At 36.6% G+C, this 19,054-nt stretch overlaps 1 pseudogene; it reads right to left on the reverse strand.

The window, feature by feature from the left end:
* Positions 1–6,445: 6,445 nt before the first annotated feature.
* On the reverse strand, positions 6,446–6,831 carry LOC120226011 (annotated as a pseudogene).
* Positions 6,832–19,054: the final 12,223 nt, after the last annotated feature.

Raw genomic sequence — 19,054 nt, forward strand, 5'->3', positions numbered from 1 at the left:
GGATTCGAGCCCCGCGTTGGGCTCTGTGCTGACTGCCAGCTCAGAGCCTGGAGCCTGTTTCGGATTCTGTGTCTCCCTCTCTCTCTGACCCTCCCCTGCTCACGCTGTCTCTCTCTCTCTCTCTCCTAGAAATAAATAAAACATTAAAAAAATTTTTAAAAATAGCACACAACATATAGCAGGTTCTGATTTAATCAATCTTTAAATTCACGCATGAAGTGCCACTCTATTGTTGCATATAAAACTGCAAATAAGAGGAGCTGACTCCCTACCTCCACTGAGTTTGCATTCTGAAGGGAATCATTCAGGAAATTATCCAGAGAATCATACAATATAATTTGCAGTAAATATAAGTGTCATGAGGAGAAATAAAGTTTGGTATGAGATAGGACATGGAGCTGGTTGTTTAAAGATGGTCTGATAATTCCTTTCTGCAGTCATATTTCAGCAAAGATCTAATAAAATATAGAAATAATCCATGCAAAAACCTTGGGAAAGAATATTCTTAGTGGAGGAAAGAGCAAGTGCCAAGAAAAGAAATGACCTCAGATCCTCCTAGGAAGGTCAATATGACAGGACAGAGAGGGTCATAGGGGAATTGCTTGAGGATGCTCTCAAAAAGGCACCTCAGGGGTAAGTAGGACCATAGAGGCCATGCCAAGACATTGCATTTTATTGTCAGTGTGACAGGAAGCCCTTTTATGGTTTTGAGTGAAGGGATAAGAAAGTCTGATTTTTATGTTTAGTGGGTAATGCTCATAACTGTGGTGAAAGATGAAAGAAAGAGGTGATCCAGGGAGAGCAGAAGCCTATTGAAATGCTCAAGGACAAGCACTAGTAGGAGCTTACCATTATCGGTGGCTGCGATGGTAAAGTGGCCAAAATCAGGAAAAATGTGGTTTCTTTTACAGAAATGTATATATTTTGGGGTTGGTTGGAAATGAATGCTATTTAAAGTCACAGGACTATATGAGACCTTCTGGGAGCAAAAGTTCAGGGAGTTCTTCATTTCATTTCATCCATCCATCCATCCAACCATCCATCCATCCATCCATCCATCTGTCCATCTGTTATTGATGTTTATACACTCACAGATACATCTGGAAAAATAATCTGTGATGTCATTAGATTTTGAGTAATGTGTTTTTTTATTTACTTTTTTTGTCTTACTTAATAACAAAAATATGTATGTGTGATTTTTCCAAAACAGTGACCTCAGTTACTGATGAAAAGAGTGAGAGACAAGGAAACATCATGGTCATTAAAAAAAAAAAAGATAAATTAGTATCTCCTGGAATAATGAGGTTATTTCACCTGAACACCTTTACTAACAAAAATCAAGATTGAAGTATCATCTCCGAAAATGAGAATGCTGAATGCCCACACTTGTCACTTTCTGCACATCTGTGTTTAGAGCTTGCCATTCAGCTTCTATAGAAAGAACTAGAAGAAAAAGGTAGTAGCAGCAAACAACATATGGTGGGAATTAAAGGGATAAATAATCCAGAGAAAATGTGATTGTTAACAGTTATATTTTAATCTTTTAGGAGTGATGCCAAATAGTGGATTGAATAAGAGCTTTTTTGAAATTTCTTGGATAAACTTTTGTTTGTTTTTCAAGCAACACATTGCTAATTAAAAATCCAAATACACTGTGCTGAATATTTAAAAGGCAAATGTTGACATGTAGCTTTGTCAGATTTTGACAGATTTAGGTTGAGAAATTTTGAATTTCATGATAAAGTGAAATAAATTCACAACACCACAAGTTAATTGGACTGGAGTTTGAGTCACAGCTTTGTAAATACCTAAACTAGGAAACAGATCAAATGATGTTAAGAAATTATGTAACACCACCACCCTGAAATGTGTCAGGGGATCTTTGAAATTAAAATGACAAAATGTACCATGCCAACAGTTTGAAAGGAATGAAGTAGTGTTAGAACAGTGACTGTTACATTATTACATAAATAACCAATTTTAGTTCTCTCTCATGCTTTCTCATTCATTAAAAAATAAAATCCCTTAGCAACCTTACACTACCCACCTATCATTATCTTTCTATGATGCAGTTCTTTGCTTAATTTGTTGATTTCATGGCTAGTAATCAGAGGTAGAAAGAGACTGCAAATTCACTGATCTTTAACTTAAACATTGTTGTGGCAACTTCTGCATTTTACCAATAGCTCTCGGTAGGCATTGGTGATCTTTCAAACACCCAAACATCAGTTTCCTGATTGCTAGCTCTCACAGTTATATCAGAATTTGTTTTATTCTACATAATTTTTAAAAATTTTTCCTGTTGTGGGGCGCCTGGGTGGCTTAGTCGGCTAAGCGTCAGACTTTCGCTTAGGTCATGATCTCGCGGTTCGTGGGTTCGAGCCCCGCGTCGGGCTCTGTGCTGACTGCCAGCTCAGAGCCTGGAGCCTGTTTCAGTCTGTGACTCCCTCTCTCTCTCTGACCCTCCCCTGCTCACGCTGTCTCTCCCTCTCTCTCCTAGAAATAAAATTAAAAAAAAAAAATTTTCCTGTTGCTATATGTAGCCACAATTCAATATGTTTTGTCCATCGATGAAATTCTATTTTGTACACGTACAAAATAAAACTCTTTTTATCTCTCTATGAAAATCTGGAATTCATTTTTAAACCAATATTTTCTTTTTCTTTTCCTTAAATTATAAAATTTATAATATGTATTTTATAATATATTAAATATATTGTAAATATATTTCTACTATATTTTCTAATTGGTTTTTGTACCTTAAAAACCTAGTAAAAAAGATGGACAAATTAAATCAAAACCAAGCATAAAGATCGAAACGATGAAGAACATGGGGTGCCTGGGTGGCTTAGTCGGTTAAGCGTCCGACTTTCCCTTAGGTCATGATCTCGCAGTTCGTGGGTTCGGGCCCCAAGTCGGGCTCTGTGCTGACTGCCAGCTCAGAGCCTGGAGCCTGTTTCAGTCTGTGTCTCCCTCTCTCTCTGACCCTCCCCTGCTCACGCTGTCTCTCTCTCTCTCTCTCCTAGAAATAAATAAAACATTAAAAAAAATGATGAAGAACAGAAATCAATATAATAGAACAAATAACTCTAAGGTCACAATAATATAAATAATTTGGTATTGGTTAAAGTAGACACACATAGCACAATGAACTAGAACACAGAGCTTGGAAAGAGACACACAAACATAGTCAACTGAATTTTAATTAAGATCAAAGCCAATTGAGTAAAGAACAGGTAATGTTTTTAACAAACTGTGCTAGAATTGTTGACTATAAACACACAAATATAAGAAAACTCACCTATATCCTACAAACTATACAAAAAAAATAACAGTATGGATTGTAACCCTAAATGTAAAATGTAACTTTACAACTTCTAAGAGAAAACAGGAAAAATGTCTGTACTACCAAGTTTACTAAAATATTCAGATATTCATTAAAAATGAAAAATTAAACAATTTTGGTATGTGACAGACACTCTTAAGGAAATGAAAAGACAGACCATGAACTCAGAGAGATTATTTGCAAATCATACTTATGAAAACAAATCCAGAATAAAGAACTCTCAAACTCAATACTTATTAAGAAATCAAACAAGACAACATTCAGCAAAATATCTTAATATGTTGAAACGTCATCAAATAATGGCAAATAAGGAAAAACATGTTCAACATCAGTAGTCATTAAAAAATTGCAAATTAAATGGGGCACCTGGGTGGCTGAGTCAGTTAAGCATCCAACTTTGGCTCAGGTCATGATCTCACAGTTCGTGGGTTTGAGCCCTGTGTCGGACTCTGTGCTGACAGTTAGCTCCCTGGAGCCTGCTTCAGGTTCTGTGTCTCCCTCTCTCTCTGATCGTCCCCTGCTCTCTCTCTCTCTCAGAAATAAAACATTAATTTTTTTTAAATTGCAAATTAAAACAAGATACTACTACGTAACTATTCTGACAATACCAACCACTTGTTTAGTTGCTGAGTTTCCAGACTTTCATACATTCTGGAGGGGAAGAAAAATGGTAGAGTCATTTATTGGCATTTTTATGAAGTTAAATATACACTTACCTGATGACCCAGCAATCCCATGCCTACCTATTTACTAAAGAAAAGTGAAGACTCATGTTCACACAAAAACCTGTACATGAATATTTATGGAAAATTCTACATGTAAATGCCAAACAGTGGGAACAACACATACGTCCTTTAGTAAATACAAAATAAAGAATATTATACAGTAATAAAAAGGAATAAACTATTGACTAATGTGAAAATATGAATGACTCTTAACTGTACATTGCTATGTGAAAGGAGCCAGACCCCAAAAGCTTCATCTTGTATGATGCCATTTATATGATATTCTGAAAAAAGGTAAACATTAGGGTTGGAAAACAATGTTTTCTAAGATACTGGGTAGAAGGTTGTTTTAACTATAAAGAGACAGCATGGGAAAATTTTTGGAGTGATTGAACTGTTCTACATGAAGATTCTTGTGGTAGATATAAGACTTCATGCATTGTTAAAACCTGTAGAATAATATACTACATAGTGCAAATTTTATAGTATATAAATTGAAAAACCTCAGCTTAGAATATAGAGGAAATCCAAATGTTATTAACTTGTAAAACTGTTAAGTCAGTGTGGCCAATTATGGCTACCCCTGAAAGATGAACATAAATGTATTCCTTCTCTCTTTTTCCCTAGTTCTCTCCAGCAGATACTTGGCCCAGGGGCAGATGTTTGTGCTTGCAGGATTATATTTTACAAATAACAATTATACAAGAGGAACAGAGAATGAGCAGATCTAAGGATATGGCAAAACAACTGCACTACTGTATATAATCTAAGAAATGTTTGTAATGCTGTAAATTATAATGCCATGACATATTTTCTCAATTCCACTAGTTTTATCAATGCACATACAAATATACTGGATGTTCTCAACAAACCTAGTCATTTTTATGAGTGGAATGAAATGAAACATCTTTTTCATGACATAGATTTTTTAATTACTAATTCTTTGCAGATGGCCTTATTTCGTTTTTTTAAGTTTGTTTATTTTGACAGAGACAGAGACAGCATGAATGGGAAAGGAGCACAGAGAGGAAGAGAGAGAGAATACCAAGCAAGCTCCACAATGTCAGCACAGAGCCTGATGCGTGGCTCAAACCCACAAAGCTGTGAGTCTTGTGACCTGAGCGAATCCAAGAATAGGACGCTTAACTGACTGAGCCACCCAGACACCCCACAAATGGTTTTATTTCTTAATATTTAAATTAAGTTAATTCATTTTAAATCCTTATTAGGATATTTTGGAGGTAAGGAAAACTAAAAATGAAATTAATTCACTCATTTTCAGGGACAGCAAGAACAAGATAATGATTTTTTTTCAATGGGGAATGTTGGTTCTTACAAAAATGTTTAGAAGATCAGGTATCAATTTTGTGCCTTTCCTCATCCATGGCAACTGTATAGGTGGGCTCTGATTACAACAGGTAAAGTTCCCAGATTATGTCACTCTTCTGAAAAAAATCTTTTAATGGTTTTGTATTACTTCTGGAACCAATTCTAAATTAATTTTTCACAGGACATCATTTGTCAGCCAGCCGTTATTCTAAATATCATCATATCTTAAGAAAACAGATAGGATTTTACTTTTTCTCCTCTTGTATTTTCTTTTATCTACTCTCTTCCTCAACATTTCGTATGAAACTATTAGTGAAAGTACAGCTTATTCTCATTGTGAAGAATTTGTGTCTCCATAGAAAAGATATTAGCTATTTAAATTCAAGGGGGCATCAAAAAGATAGTTAAATATTCCAGTTAAATGTCCTAGTTAAAGTTGCTACTGCTGAACACTACAAAAGTAACAGTTCAATAAACAGTGAGGGAGAAAATATCATTTAATTAGAACTGCTAAACCAACCAGAATATGCCAACAGAAACAGAGCTTTTCATTTCTGAAACTGGGCTAACTGTGGTAATATCATTATATATATTCAAATGAATCCAATAAGTTCCAATTTAGTATACATTCCATTCCATTCTGACATAAATCACAACACACTGGCCAAAGAGAATACATGATCGGCCCCATAGAAAGTTGAATAACCTGTGTTATACTGTTTTTTAAATTTATTTTTTAATTTTTTATTTTTATTTTCTTAAATTTTTAAAAATGTTTTTATTTATTTCTGAGAGAGACAGCGTGAGCAGGGGAGGGTCAGAGAGAGAGGGAGATACAGAATCTGAAACAGGCTCCAGGCTCTGAGCTAGCTGTCAGCACAGAGTCTGACATAGGGCTCGAACCCACAAACTGTGAGATCATGACCTGAGCTGAAGCGGGAAGCTAACCGAATGAGCTACCCAGGTGCCCCCTTTATTTTTTACTTTTATTTGTTGTTGTTGTTGTCCAAGGTTTATTGAAGATAGTCCAGCACCACAAAAAGATTCAAATGGCTCCACTTGGCGTTTTGAAATCCATTGCACCGGTAGGCTGGGTGACCTGCAGTTTGATAGAGTGCCCAAGTTCAAAAGTTTCAACATTTCCTCAGTGCCTGGCTCTACTTTAGCAATCTCAGGTACATGATGATTCGTCCTTTCTCTCTCCTCCTCCTGCAGCTTGATGGAGGTAACTCTCACCAGGCCACTCTGAATCTGCTTCATCAGATGTGTGACGTAGCCTGCTATCCTGTTGAGGAGCTTCTTGCTGGGAATAATGGTGATCCCCTCTCACTGGCGCTTGTTGGTGTGGAAGTCATTGCCCAGGAGAGTTCAGTGCTTCTCAATGATGACCCAGCCTGCCTTCCTCACGGTTTTGGTGTGCAGGTGGCCCATGTTGATGGGTATGGTGTCGGTTGGGGTTTTAAATAAATACAGGTTTAATAAGAATTATGATTTTTAAAATGTACATTGTAACATTTTCCTAACATTACAAACTAAACTGAAATGCATTTTCATCTCTGAATCTTTGCAAAATTTTAGTAGATACTAGAATAATGATTCTCATTTCTATTACAAAGAGTAATGGCTACTATTTATTATTACTGTTTATTATTATTACTATTATTATTATTATTTTAGAGAGAGAGAGATCAGGGAAGGAGACAGAGAGAGAGCGAGAGCGAGTGAGAGAGAGAGAGAGAGAGAGAGAATCTGAAGCACCCTCCATGCCCAGCATGGACCCCCATCTGGGCTTGATCCAAAGACCCTGAGATCACAACCTCAGCTAAAATCAGGAGTCAGATGCTCAACCAATTGAGCCACCCAGTTGTCCCATGGCTAATATTTGTTGACAGCAGTATAGGAGGTACTCTGTCCAGTACTTTAAGAACATTGTCTCATTTAATTCTCAAAGCTACCCTACAAGAAAATGATTATTGTTTTACCATTTATTTATTTAACGTTTATTTATTTTTGAGAGAGTGATAGAGACAGAGAACAAGGGGTGGGGGTGGGAAGAGAGAGAGGGAGACACAGAATCCAAAGCAGGCTCCAGGCTATGAGCTGTTAGCAGAGACCTCAATGTGTGGGTCGAACTCACAAACCATGAGATCATGACCTGAGCTCAAGTCAGATGCTGAACCAACTTAGCCACCCAGGCTCCCCAGTATTGAGACTTAATGGCAAATGGCAGAGTAGGTATTAAAACTCAGGACCACCGAAATGTTCTTAATCACTGCATGTGGCTGCCTTCTGAACGAGGACACTGAAAATCCAAGAACTAGTATTAGATAGCTAAGCCAGATGTAGAATCTAAATTTTTAACTGCTTATCAAACAAATTTTACTTCCATTTCACAAACCATATTTTTACATAATGCATTCTCCAGCATTCATGCAACCTGCTACTATCTACCTTTTCATTTCAGAGAACATGTAATGTATTTGTTTGTAGGTAAACACCATCTTGCTGATTGCTGCATTCCAACATAAACTGCTTATCATCCTCAGTCATTAGTAGCTTTAAAATAGTTACCTTGCTGAGGCGCCTGGGTGGCTCAATTGGTTAAGCATAGACTCTTGATCTTGGCTCAGGTCATGATCTCCTGATTCATGAGTTCAAGCCCCATGTCAGGGTCTGTGCTGAGAATATGGAGCTTTCTTGGAATTCTTTCTTCTTCTCTCTCTGTCCCCATACACTTGTGCTCTCTCCTTCTCTGTCTGTCTCTCTCTCTCAAAAATAAGTAAATAAACTTTAAAAAAATAGTTATATTGCTGAATATTGATGCTACATCAAACAACCCATTTCGCAATACCTACTTATCTCTAAGAAGTTACTCAGTGTTTTTACTCACACACGCTTTCACTTATCTATATCAGCAAACGAGAACAAATATTTGTCATTCATACAATTGAGGGCCAAGACATTTTTTGTTGTTGTTGTTCACAGAAAGAATACTTTGCTCTGAAATAGTTTTAAACATACTTGTTGATGCCATACCAGTAAAAGACAAGAATATCGACAGCAGCTGTAAGTCTTATCTGGACTATGTCCACAGCATTAATGTAAAAAGGTTAGGTTGTCTGGATCATATGCTAATTGCCCCACTGTTCTGTATGTCTTTCTGAAATTTTCCAAATGTTACAGTGTTTTGAATTTAAGATTTATGATTTTCATGTACATTAAATAACACAAAGTCCTACTGCCTTACTTATTAAAGCAGTAAGATTTAAGTGTCATTTTCAACTTGTACTCAATTTTTTCTTATAGTATGCACTTAGGCGTTTTTTAGCTGGTTAAGAAAAAGTAGAGTTTAATTATTTTTAAAAGTTATAAAGACAAACATCAGCTTGTTTTTTTTGTTTTGACAGAGAATGCATTCAGAATTAAGAAGTGTGACAATTACTTAATTACATAGAATTTAGATGTGTTTTGTCATTTACTCGGATGAGATATATTTTTAAGATGCCCAATGGAGAAGTCAGGTGATACAAGAGAGAAGATGGAGTCTGGAGAAAGGGTGTTGTGCAGTCAAAAGAGCTGAAGGTTAGTGAGATAATTCCTTGGTATCCTTGGATAAGCTTTAACTTCTTTCTCATCTGTAAATCTGGAACAATATGCATTATAATAATTTAGTGAGACAATGTTGATAAACTCTTACTATAGAAGCTGACCACAGAAAGTACTTAAAATAACTGCCTTTAATGTTTATTAATTTTGGAAGAGAGGGAGAGAGAGAGAGAGTGAGCAGGGGAGGGACAGAGAGAGAGGGAGACACAGAATCCAAAGCAGGCTCCAGGCTCTGAGCTGTCAGCATAGAGCCTGATTCAGGGCTCGAGCCCACAAACTACAAGATCATGGCCTGAGCCGAAGTCAGAAGTTTAACTGACTGAGCCACCCAGGTGCCTCAATAACTACCTTTAATAATCATTATTTCTAAATGTCAAATAGCCAAATGAAGTACCCCAGATATTATGTGACCAAATTAAATATAATTTAATTTATATATAGATGGTTTATAAGTATAAAATATTTATCAAAATAGGGTTACTTATTTCAGTTTATGTGGAAATTATAATATTAAATACTTTATAATATTCTAAGTATATGGAATAGTTACTATAATGACTATAAGTTAATATGTTCAACATCTCAAAGCCTTCACAAATCTTAAAATATTTTCATATATTCTTTAGTTACATTTTTAATTAAAAGCTGAAAACAGGGGCGCCTGAGTGGCTTAGTAAGTTAAGCGTCCGACTTTCGCTTAGGTCATGATATCGCGGTTCGTGGGTTCGAGCCCCGTGTCGGGCTATGTGCTGACTGCCAGCTCAGAGCCTGGAGCCTGTTTCAGTCTGTGACTCCCTCTCTCTCTGACCCTCCCCTGTTCACACTATCTCTCTCTCTCCTAGAAATAAAAATAAAACATTAAAAAAAAAGCTGAAAATAAACATGAAGTCCCTAGTGTACCCTTCTTTAGGTTCATGACAAATGTGGCTTAATGTTCCCCATAACTTAACTACATTTTATACAGTTTTCCTCCTGACATGAGGCCCTAATCTCCCTTTTCATAGAACATTTACATTAAACAATTTACAACTTTTTTTCTCTGCTTCTTTGAGATATCTATACTTTTTTTAATGTTTATTTATTTTTGAGAGAGAGTGAGCAGGGGAGGGGCAGAGAGAAAGAGCAAGACACAGAGTCAAAGCTGGCTTTAACCTCTGAGCTGTCAGTACAGAGCCCAATGCAGGGCTTCAAACTTACAGAGAGCGAGATCATGATCTGAGCTGAATTCGGATGCTCAACTGACTGAGCCACCTAGGCGCCCCTCTATACATTTTTTTAAAGCCTCTTGACAGTTTCACCACCTGAGATATAATCATGAAAGGAGGTAGCATCCCCATCTCCTACTTTCTGTAAGAGAGTAGAAGCCTAACTAAGTCCCATAACACTTTGCTCCAAGTTGCAAGACTGCCACCTGTCATAAAGATGGAGCAATTAGCAAATTCAGCTGAACTGAGTCCTACAGAACTTTTCTACCAGGTTGCTGCACACTTTAAATCCTACCACTACTAGAGTTAGTGGAGTTAAGTTTAGACGTAGCCCGGGACTCTTTCCCCTATTGCATTAGTCTTGAATAAAATCTTTCCTGTTTAATATCAGTGCAATTTTTCCTCTAATGTGGATTATCTTCCATCCCCAATTCCGTTGAAAAAATTTGCAATACTTGTATAAAGTACAGAAATTAAAAAGTAATATAAATAGTTATAAACAAAACAAGCACAGACTTATAAAATAAGTTGATAAATAAATTGATAGTTTTTTCAGAGACACAAGTATAATCATCTGTCCTTTAAGACAGGGTTGCAGGGGTGCCTGAGTGGATCATTCAGTTAAGCAGCGAACTCTTGATTTCAGGTCATGGTCTCATTGTTCCTGAGTTCAAGAGTTGCACTGGCACTCTGCACTGACAGTGCAGAACCTGCTTGGGATTTCTCTCTCTTTCTCTCTCTCTCTGCCTCTCACTGTCTCTCTCTCAAAATAAGTAAATAAACTTAAAAAAACATAAAGCAGCATTGCAAATTTTCAGTTACTATTTCTAACATATTGCTCAGATTGCAAGATTTTTTCAACGTATTCACACTTTGTTCTTTGCCTAATATCTGCTATAATTAAAGACATATTCAAAACTTTGGCACATGTATGTTTTAATCTCTAAGGCTTCTTCCTCTATTGTCATCAGTTTTAAGGTTGAATAGGAAGGACATAAAAACTCCAAATAACAGATGCTGAGATTTGACTGTAATATTGATCACAACAAAACTAGATCATATTTTGACAAGTTATCAGGCTGAACCTTTCTTCATATGCCTTCCCCTATTAATGGGCTTTTTCAGAAAGACTACTTGATGGATGATCCATTCATTCAGCCTCTTTAAATGGCTCACTAGGACCCCTTCATTTACAATGAGAGCAGCTGAGAGAGCTAATTACCAAACTAAGCAAGACACAGCAGGAACCAGTAATCATTAGTCACACATTTACAACACCTGGTAGAGGAATACATTCAGTATGGAGTGCTTTTATGGTCTGTTATTATTTGACATGAAATTGGGTGAAATTCTTGATGCGAACTCTTGGTGGACAAATGTCCTCCCTAAAGAGAAGTTAATTTCCATTAAAAAATTTTATGTTAGAGATAGAAAGAAATTGAAAGAAGGTATGGAACTATTGATAAATTAAGGAGGAAATATCAGTGCTTCTCTCTTTCAGACTGCCTCAGATTTGAAAAAGATGAAAGACTATTAGCATGGATGGAGTTTTTAATGAACAAAAAGATTGTATGTTTTGTTTTTCATTATGGCATAACAACTGAATTTACATTCATTATTGCCCATTGGCTAAATACCACTGGGTTTTTGTTTGTTTGTTTGTTTTGTTTTTGTCTTTTGTAATCCTGCAAAGTCCTTTCAGGATTAATTCCAAAATATAAAGAGATTGATTTCTTCATAATTTTAGCTAGAAAATTCAAGTTATAAACAGAACTCATGAATGAATGATGAGAAAAGAAAGACTCACGATTTTTACAAATGCACAGAGATCTCTATCAGGCAGCTGAATACATAACAAGAAAACAAAACAACAAATGTATGTATTGTTATAATCCTGTTTTTAGTCATACATTCTCTAACTCCTTTGTGTGAGCTACAAAATCATTTGAGACAACAGTATCAATTCCTTACTGTATATGCTGTCTATAATGATGTAAGAAACAAGAGAAAAGGGAAAAAAATTAAATTTCCCTTCAATTTACAGCCCATTGACAAGTCCTTGAGACAGACAAAGTGACCTTCCTCTAGGAATTCAGCTGCCTCCATGGTGACACTTAGCTTAAGGGCTAAAGGAAATCTTAGCCCAGCACCCCAGGACCCTGTAAGACTACTTTAGCAAATAAAAATTCCTTTGGAAATTTCCTTTATCTCTATAGCCCTAATATATATGTTGGCAATCATACTCCAAGTTTATGGCTCCCTGATATACATCTGAAGGGTCTCATGACTGAGGTTTTACTAAACAATAATAGACCTTTTCCTAAAGCAGCTAGCCCCTCAAGGTCCTGGAAACCCTATTTCCAAAATACCCTAGAGAGGCATGCTATCCATAAGCCCCTCCCAACCTGAAAGTATATAATCAGTCACTTGTCACAACCCTAGTACAGCTCTTTCTGCCCACAGGTCCTGTTTCTATGCTTTAATAAAACCACCATTTTGTACCAAAGACATCTTAAGAATTCTTTCTTGGCCATTGGCTCAGAACCCTTACACTTCATACCATGTCACATAATATCACTCCTAATATCATTTGATTCACTCTGTCAAAGAAAGTGGTAAAATTAGTTTAGCAACATTTTCTTCTCTGAACCCATATTGACTGTAGTGATCACTTCTATTTCAGAAAGTACTCACATCTCATCAGTTTAAAGATTTAATTTACAATCATGCCTATGCAACTCATATTTTAATGGTATACTCAGTTCTAAAATACAAAGAGTCACAGTTTGAAAGATCTATTCAGTTAATTTAATGTGCTTCAAAATCCCACAAATGTGCATGTATCTATTGGAAACACTATTTTCAATGTGGATCCATTCCATAAAACATTCCTTTGAGGTAGGAAAGCTAGAGACACTGTTTTAGAAAGACTCCATCTCTGCTGTTTTTCTGTCAGGTTCAGGTTCAGTATTTTGCCTCTAAATAAGCCAAAGAAGCTAAGTGCCAACTTTTAGAAGGAAACAAAAGTTAATCATTCTCTGAGTTTTATCCTAGGCTCCAAACTTAATGACCTCTAAGAAGAGATAGATCCCAAACATCCCAAACATGTTCCAGGACATTAGCTTTGAACAAGCCTCAGCTGATGCTTGCATCAATACCCCTACCTTTGGTGATTTATAGAATGACACCTATCGTTCACCTGACACTCACCTTTGACCGGACCCTACCCTGGATTCCTGAAGAACACCTATCCAAGACCCCTTTCCAATGTAAATCCCTAACCTTAAGGGACAACAAGACTCATTTTCCTTTCCTTTCTGAGTCTTCCAGATGCTCTGTCTGTTATTCTCTGCCTGTCACTTCCACTATTCAATAAACTGTTGCACTTTCTCCAGCTCAAGTTTGATCTCTGTCTTGAGTGAAACCAAGGACCCACTTGGCTGGTCCTGTGGGACCCCCACCCTGGATCCTCAGATTCAGCCTGACTGCATCACGCTCTTCTCTCCCAGGTATATGGACTATGGGCTGGAAGACAGCCAGTGAATCTATATGCATGACTAAAACTTAAACATTATAATCTCTGGTCCACTGGAATGTATAATTTATTTTTTTAATATTTATTTTTGAGAGAAAGAGATAGAGAGAGTGGGAGAGGGGCATAGAGAGAGGGAGACAGAGGATCCAAAATGAGCTCTGCACTGATAGCAGAGAGCCCCACGTAAGGCTCTAAGTCACTAGCCATGAGATTACAACCTCATCTGAAATATGACACTTAACCAACTGAGCCACCCAGGCACCCCTGGAATGTCTAATTTCTATGCTTTAGTTTGAAAATAGAAAAAGCACATCTTCAACAAGAAGAAAATGTGATGCAGTTGTACACAAAAGTAAAGAAACAAGTATGCAACACGTTAGGCGCCCTTGGGATCCTTCTAGTTCCCAACTCCAGTTCCTGATGTCTATCTGCAAGTGCATTTAAAAATATTTTTTATTTTTATATATTTTTGAGACAGAGAGACACAGAGCATGAGTGATGGAGGGGCAGAGAGAGAGGGAGAGACAGAAATCTGAAACTGGCTCCAGTCTCTGAGCTGTCAGCACAGCTCAACTCAGAAACTGTGGGGCTCAAACTCAGAAACAGCGAGATCATGACCTGAGTCAAAGCTGGATGCTTAGCCAACTGAGCTACCCAGGCACCCCTGCAGGTGCATATTAAAGGTGCCACTCTTGTATCTTGTTAGGACAATTTCCCTTCTTATCCCTGGCAGTTGTTCACGCTGCATTTCTTTATACATAAGATGACCATAAACCTGTGTGTGCAGAGCCCTGGTTAGTGTCTATTGCTCCAGTTTCCTCACAAGTGCAACATTTCACGTGACTTTGAATAAAAAGATATTATTATTATTAAAATAGTTTAATCAGAAACTATTATTAATGAATTATTATTTTAATCATTGTTTTTAAAAGAATCATTTAAGTAATAAGTTATTACTAATAATAATAAGCCATGATAAGTTTGGTCGAGCTTCAACTGTGTAAACACAGTTCCAACGTAACTGAGTATTTTTCTTTCAGTGGAGAGTGGTCACTGAAGCATGCTCAGATCTGAGTAACTAGGGATAGCTGTTTGACACCACTGTCCCCAGCAGCCATTGGTGTACTGCCCCATTGTGCCATTGTCTTTATTGGCAACTCAAAGATACAGGGAGCTGCTAGTTGCTATCAGGTAGCATCAGTGGGAAATGTGGGGAATTATGTTATGTTCATATATGAAATATTGAATGAGCAAGTTCAACTATTGTTTTATATATTTGGTTGTTGAGTAATTATTGTTTTTAGTTTTTGTCATAGCATTTTTTTCCTGAAATGAACTAAAAACATGAAACTTATGCCTAATGAAAGAACACGGGATTTCCCTGTTTCACTCTTTACACTTTTCATTTATCAAAAGACTGTTCCAAATTAATTTTACTTAGTTTCTTTCTCTCTCTTTTTGTTGTTGTTGTTGTCCTTGAGAGAGAGTTGGGGAGGGGCAGAGGGAGACAGAGAAAGAGAGACAGAATTTCAAGCGAGCTCCAGCCTACTGTGGAGCCTGACACTGGGGCTCAATCCCATGACTGTGAGATTGGGACCTGAGCAGAAATCAAGAGTGGGACATTTAACTGACTAGCCACCCAGACTCCCAATTTTACCTATTTTTAAAATTCAATTTTGCTTATGCATGTATAAAAATGAAGTCATAGTTATTAAGGTTTTGTGCCATTGGCAGAAGTTTTGAAGATGTTCACATAATACCAGTCTCATATAAGTGTTGGTCTAGCTTCTTCAGAAAAGCAAAATAGGAGATATATACATACATGCACACAAAGAGTTTTTCTATGAGGGGCTGACTCTCCTAATTATGGAGGCAGAGAAGTTCAAGATCTGCAGTCTGCAAGCTGGAGTCTCAAAAGAGTTGATGGTATAATTTCCAGTTTGAGTCTGAGTCCAAAGGCAGGAACAGACCAGCGTCCCAGATGGATGACATTCAGGCAGAGAGAAAGAATTCCATGGGGCGCCTGGGTGGCTCAGTCGGTTAAGCATCTGACTTCAGCTTAGGTTCTGAACTCACGGTTTGGGAGTTCGAGCCTTGCATCTGCCTCTGTGCTGACATCTAGCTCAGAGCCTGGAGCCTATTTTGGATTCTGTGTCTCCCTCTCTCTCTGACCCTTCCCTGTTCTCTCTCTCTCTCTCTCTCTCAGAAATAAATCAAACGTTAAAAAATTTTTTTTTTTTTTTAGAAAGAATTCCTATTCAACCTTTAATTCTATTCAGGAACTCAGATTGGAAAAGGCCCACCCACACGGGGGAGGACAAAGTGCTCTCACAGATTATTTCCTGGTTATTAGATTATATTACACTTTACTTTTATTCTTCCTATGTTGATGCATATTTTAAGCATTAACAAGAAAGTTTTATATTTTTAGGATCAGGAAAACAAAAAATGATTTTGCATGAAGTAGAACTACTTATGGATAGAATCAAAGCTCACAAAATATTTTTTTTTTGTTTCACATTTTTGATAGTTTGAACTTTGCTTTTTGTTTTGGATAGGATAATATAAGGACACCGAAGTAAGTGAATTCCATAGTATTTTGTAGCTTAGTTTGATTATATAAAGTGTTCAGAAAACACTGAATAAAATGGTGAATTGCGATCAACTATCATCTCACTGAAAATTCAGCTAATGTGTTTTTTACTCAGGAAAGTTTCAACATCTGATGAATTTAACCAGATATCAACTGTCCCTTTTAGCATTTGGGGAGTTCATTAGCAATCCATCATTACAACAAATTACCACAAAACTTAGTAGCTTAAAATAACCAACACTTATTATCTAACAGTTTCTGAGGGTTAAGAATTCAGAGGTATCTTAACTAGTTATTTCTTGTTGAAAGTGTCCCATGAGGATCATTCAAACTTTAGGCAGGGGTTGTGGTCTCTGAAAACTTAACTGGCACTGAAAGATCTGATTCCAAGCACACATGGGTGGTTATCACCTAGAAGCTTCTGTTTTTTGGCACTCAGACCCCTCTATAAGACTGCACATGATGTGAGGTGATAGAATAATACACTCACGAAGAGTTTAGATCTGAATCACTGGAATCTGTGACTATGTTACTTTACAGAGTAAAAGAGTAATTGCATATGTGACTAAGCTCAGAATTTTGAGATGGGAAAATTTTCTTGAATATTCCAGGTGGACCAATGTAATCACAGGGTTAATATAAAAGAGAGGCAATAGAGTTACAGTCAGACAGAGAATACTATGTGACCACTGAAGCAAAGATTGGAGTGCCCATGACCCAAGAAATGTGGGAAATTTCTAGAATTAGAAAAGGTAAGGAAAAGATTCTCCCATGGGGCCTCCAAAGGAATCAGCTCTATCAACTTTCAATTTTATCTTTCTAAGACTCATTTTGGGATTCTAGACCCCAGAATTGTAAGAGAATAACTGTGTTGGTTAAGCCATTAGGTTTGTGATAATTTTTAAGCAGTACTGGGAAACTAATACTCATGGCTTCTCCTTAAGAAAGAAAAAGAGGCAGAAAGAGATCAAGATAGAATCTTTATAATTTCTTTTATAATCCAATTGTGGGGGGATACACCATGACTTCTGCTGTGTTCTATTATTCATGCAAATTAATACTGATACAATGTAGGAGGGGGTTAAGCGCATACATTCCAAGAAACAGGGGCTTAGGGAGCAGGGAATTTGAAATTTGTCTAAATCATGGGATAACCTTAAAGTTACAAAAGCATTTAAAATAATGGTTTCCTGTGGCAATTAGAGAAATATTGAGCAGTTATAATTTTGTTGCTTTTATAAGAGAGATTTCTATACACTCCTAATGCCTAGCTCTTTCAATGTTGAATGAATTTGATTTTAAGTCTTTAAAATTATTTCCAGAACTGAAAAATGTGCTTGTCACTCATGATACACACTGATATAATTCATGAAAAGTTTCTTCAGCCTTGAAATTATAATAAAAATACTTTTCCAAACAAAAGTCTGTGTAGTATTAGGCAAGAATTTTGGGTCTATTATAAGCAAGCTTTCCTGCTCAATTGTATTAGACACGGAAAATGGTAGTAGACTTTTTGTTTATAAGAATAAGGCTGAAAATATAATGCATATTCAAATCCAACTTTATGTATAATATTATGGATATTAATCAATGCTTACCCTTTCGTGGAGATGAAATTAAATTCAAAACTAAAACATTAAAGATTAAAAATAAAATACTGTGTATATTATTAATTGCATAACAGCTTTTTGAAAATTATAACAAAAGGAGTTAAAAGGGTTGGCAAGAGAGGGTATCAATGAACTATTTTTCCCAAGGGAAAATATGAGTGAGCACATAAAATAGAACTAGAGAAAATGTCAAAAACTGTGAGGACTGCATTTGCATAATGAGGCTAGAGTGCAATTATGGATAAACTTGAAAGCGTAACAAACATATTTAAATCGGTATAATGTAAATAGGGAGCAATTGTTGAAGTTGACCAATATAGTAAGATAATAAAATTACCATAGCGTTCAGTAGGACTAAGCCTTTTTAAAACATTTATACTGAGATCAAACATTCAAATAATTAATAACAACTTACTGGGGGATGATTCCGGAAACTGTGCCAGAAGAAACAAGCAGATTAAGTTTCTTTCATTATTCTATACATGCACTTATTATTTTATTCAGTATAAAGGGAGAGCTGCTGTGCTAGAAATGTTGGAAGCAGCAGTAAAGAAAACTCATTGCCTCTGTTCCTAGAGGATTTAAAGTATGGTAAGAAGGGCAGACAAAGAAGGATTTGCAATTCTGTAAATTAAGTGCTATAGTAGATCTATTCACAGATTGTTATTGAAGAGAATAAGTAGGTTCTAATCTAGATTACAGGGTGAGAGACCACAGGGAAATTCTTGATGGTTGGGGTATTTGGTATGAGTCTAACAAATGAATGGAAATTTTCCTAGTAAAGAGGGGTGTGTGTGTGTGTGTGTGTGTGTGTGTGTGTCTTGGGGTTAGGGGACAGATAATTAGTATATTATTGGCCTAAAACGACACAAAATTACTGTGTTGCAGTTTTGAAGGTCAGAAGTAACATATGGGTCTTATTGGGTGAAACTGAGAAGCCTACAGGACTGTGTTCCTTTCTCTCTGGGGAAATATGAATTTTGTTCATATGTGGGTTATTAAGATAATTCATTCCCTTGCAGATAAAGAACAAAATCTCCATTTTCTTACTAGCTGTCAGTGAGGATTGTTCCTAGCTTCTAAAGCCTGGCATATTTGTTTCATG

Source organism: Hyaena hyaena, unplaced genomic scaffold, assembly GCF_003009895.1.
Source record: "Hyaena hyaena isolate Hyena2069 unplaced genomic scaffold, ASM300989v1 scaffold_1552, whole genome shotgun sequence".
Lineage (NCBI taxonomy): Eukaryota > Metazoa > Chordata > Mammalia > Carnivora > Hyaenidae > Hyaena > Hyaena hyaena.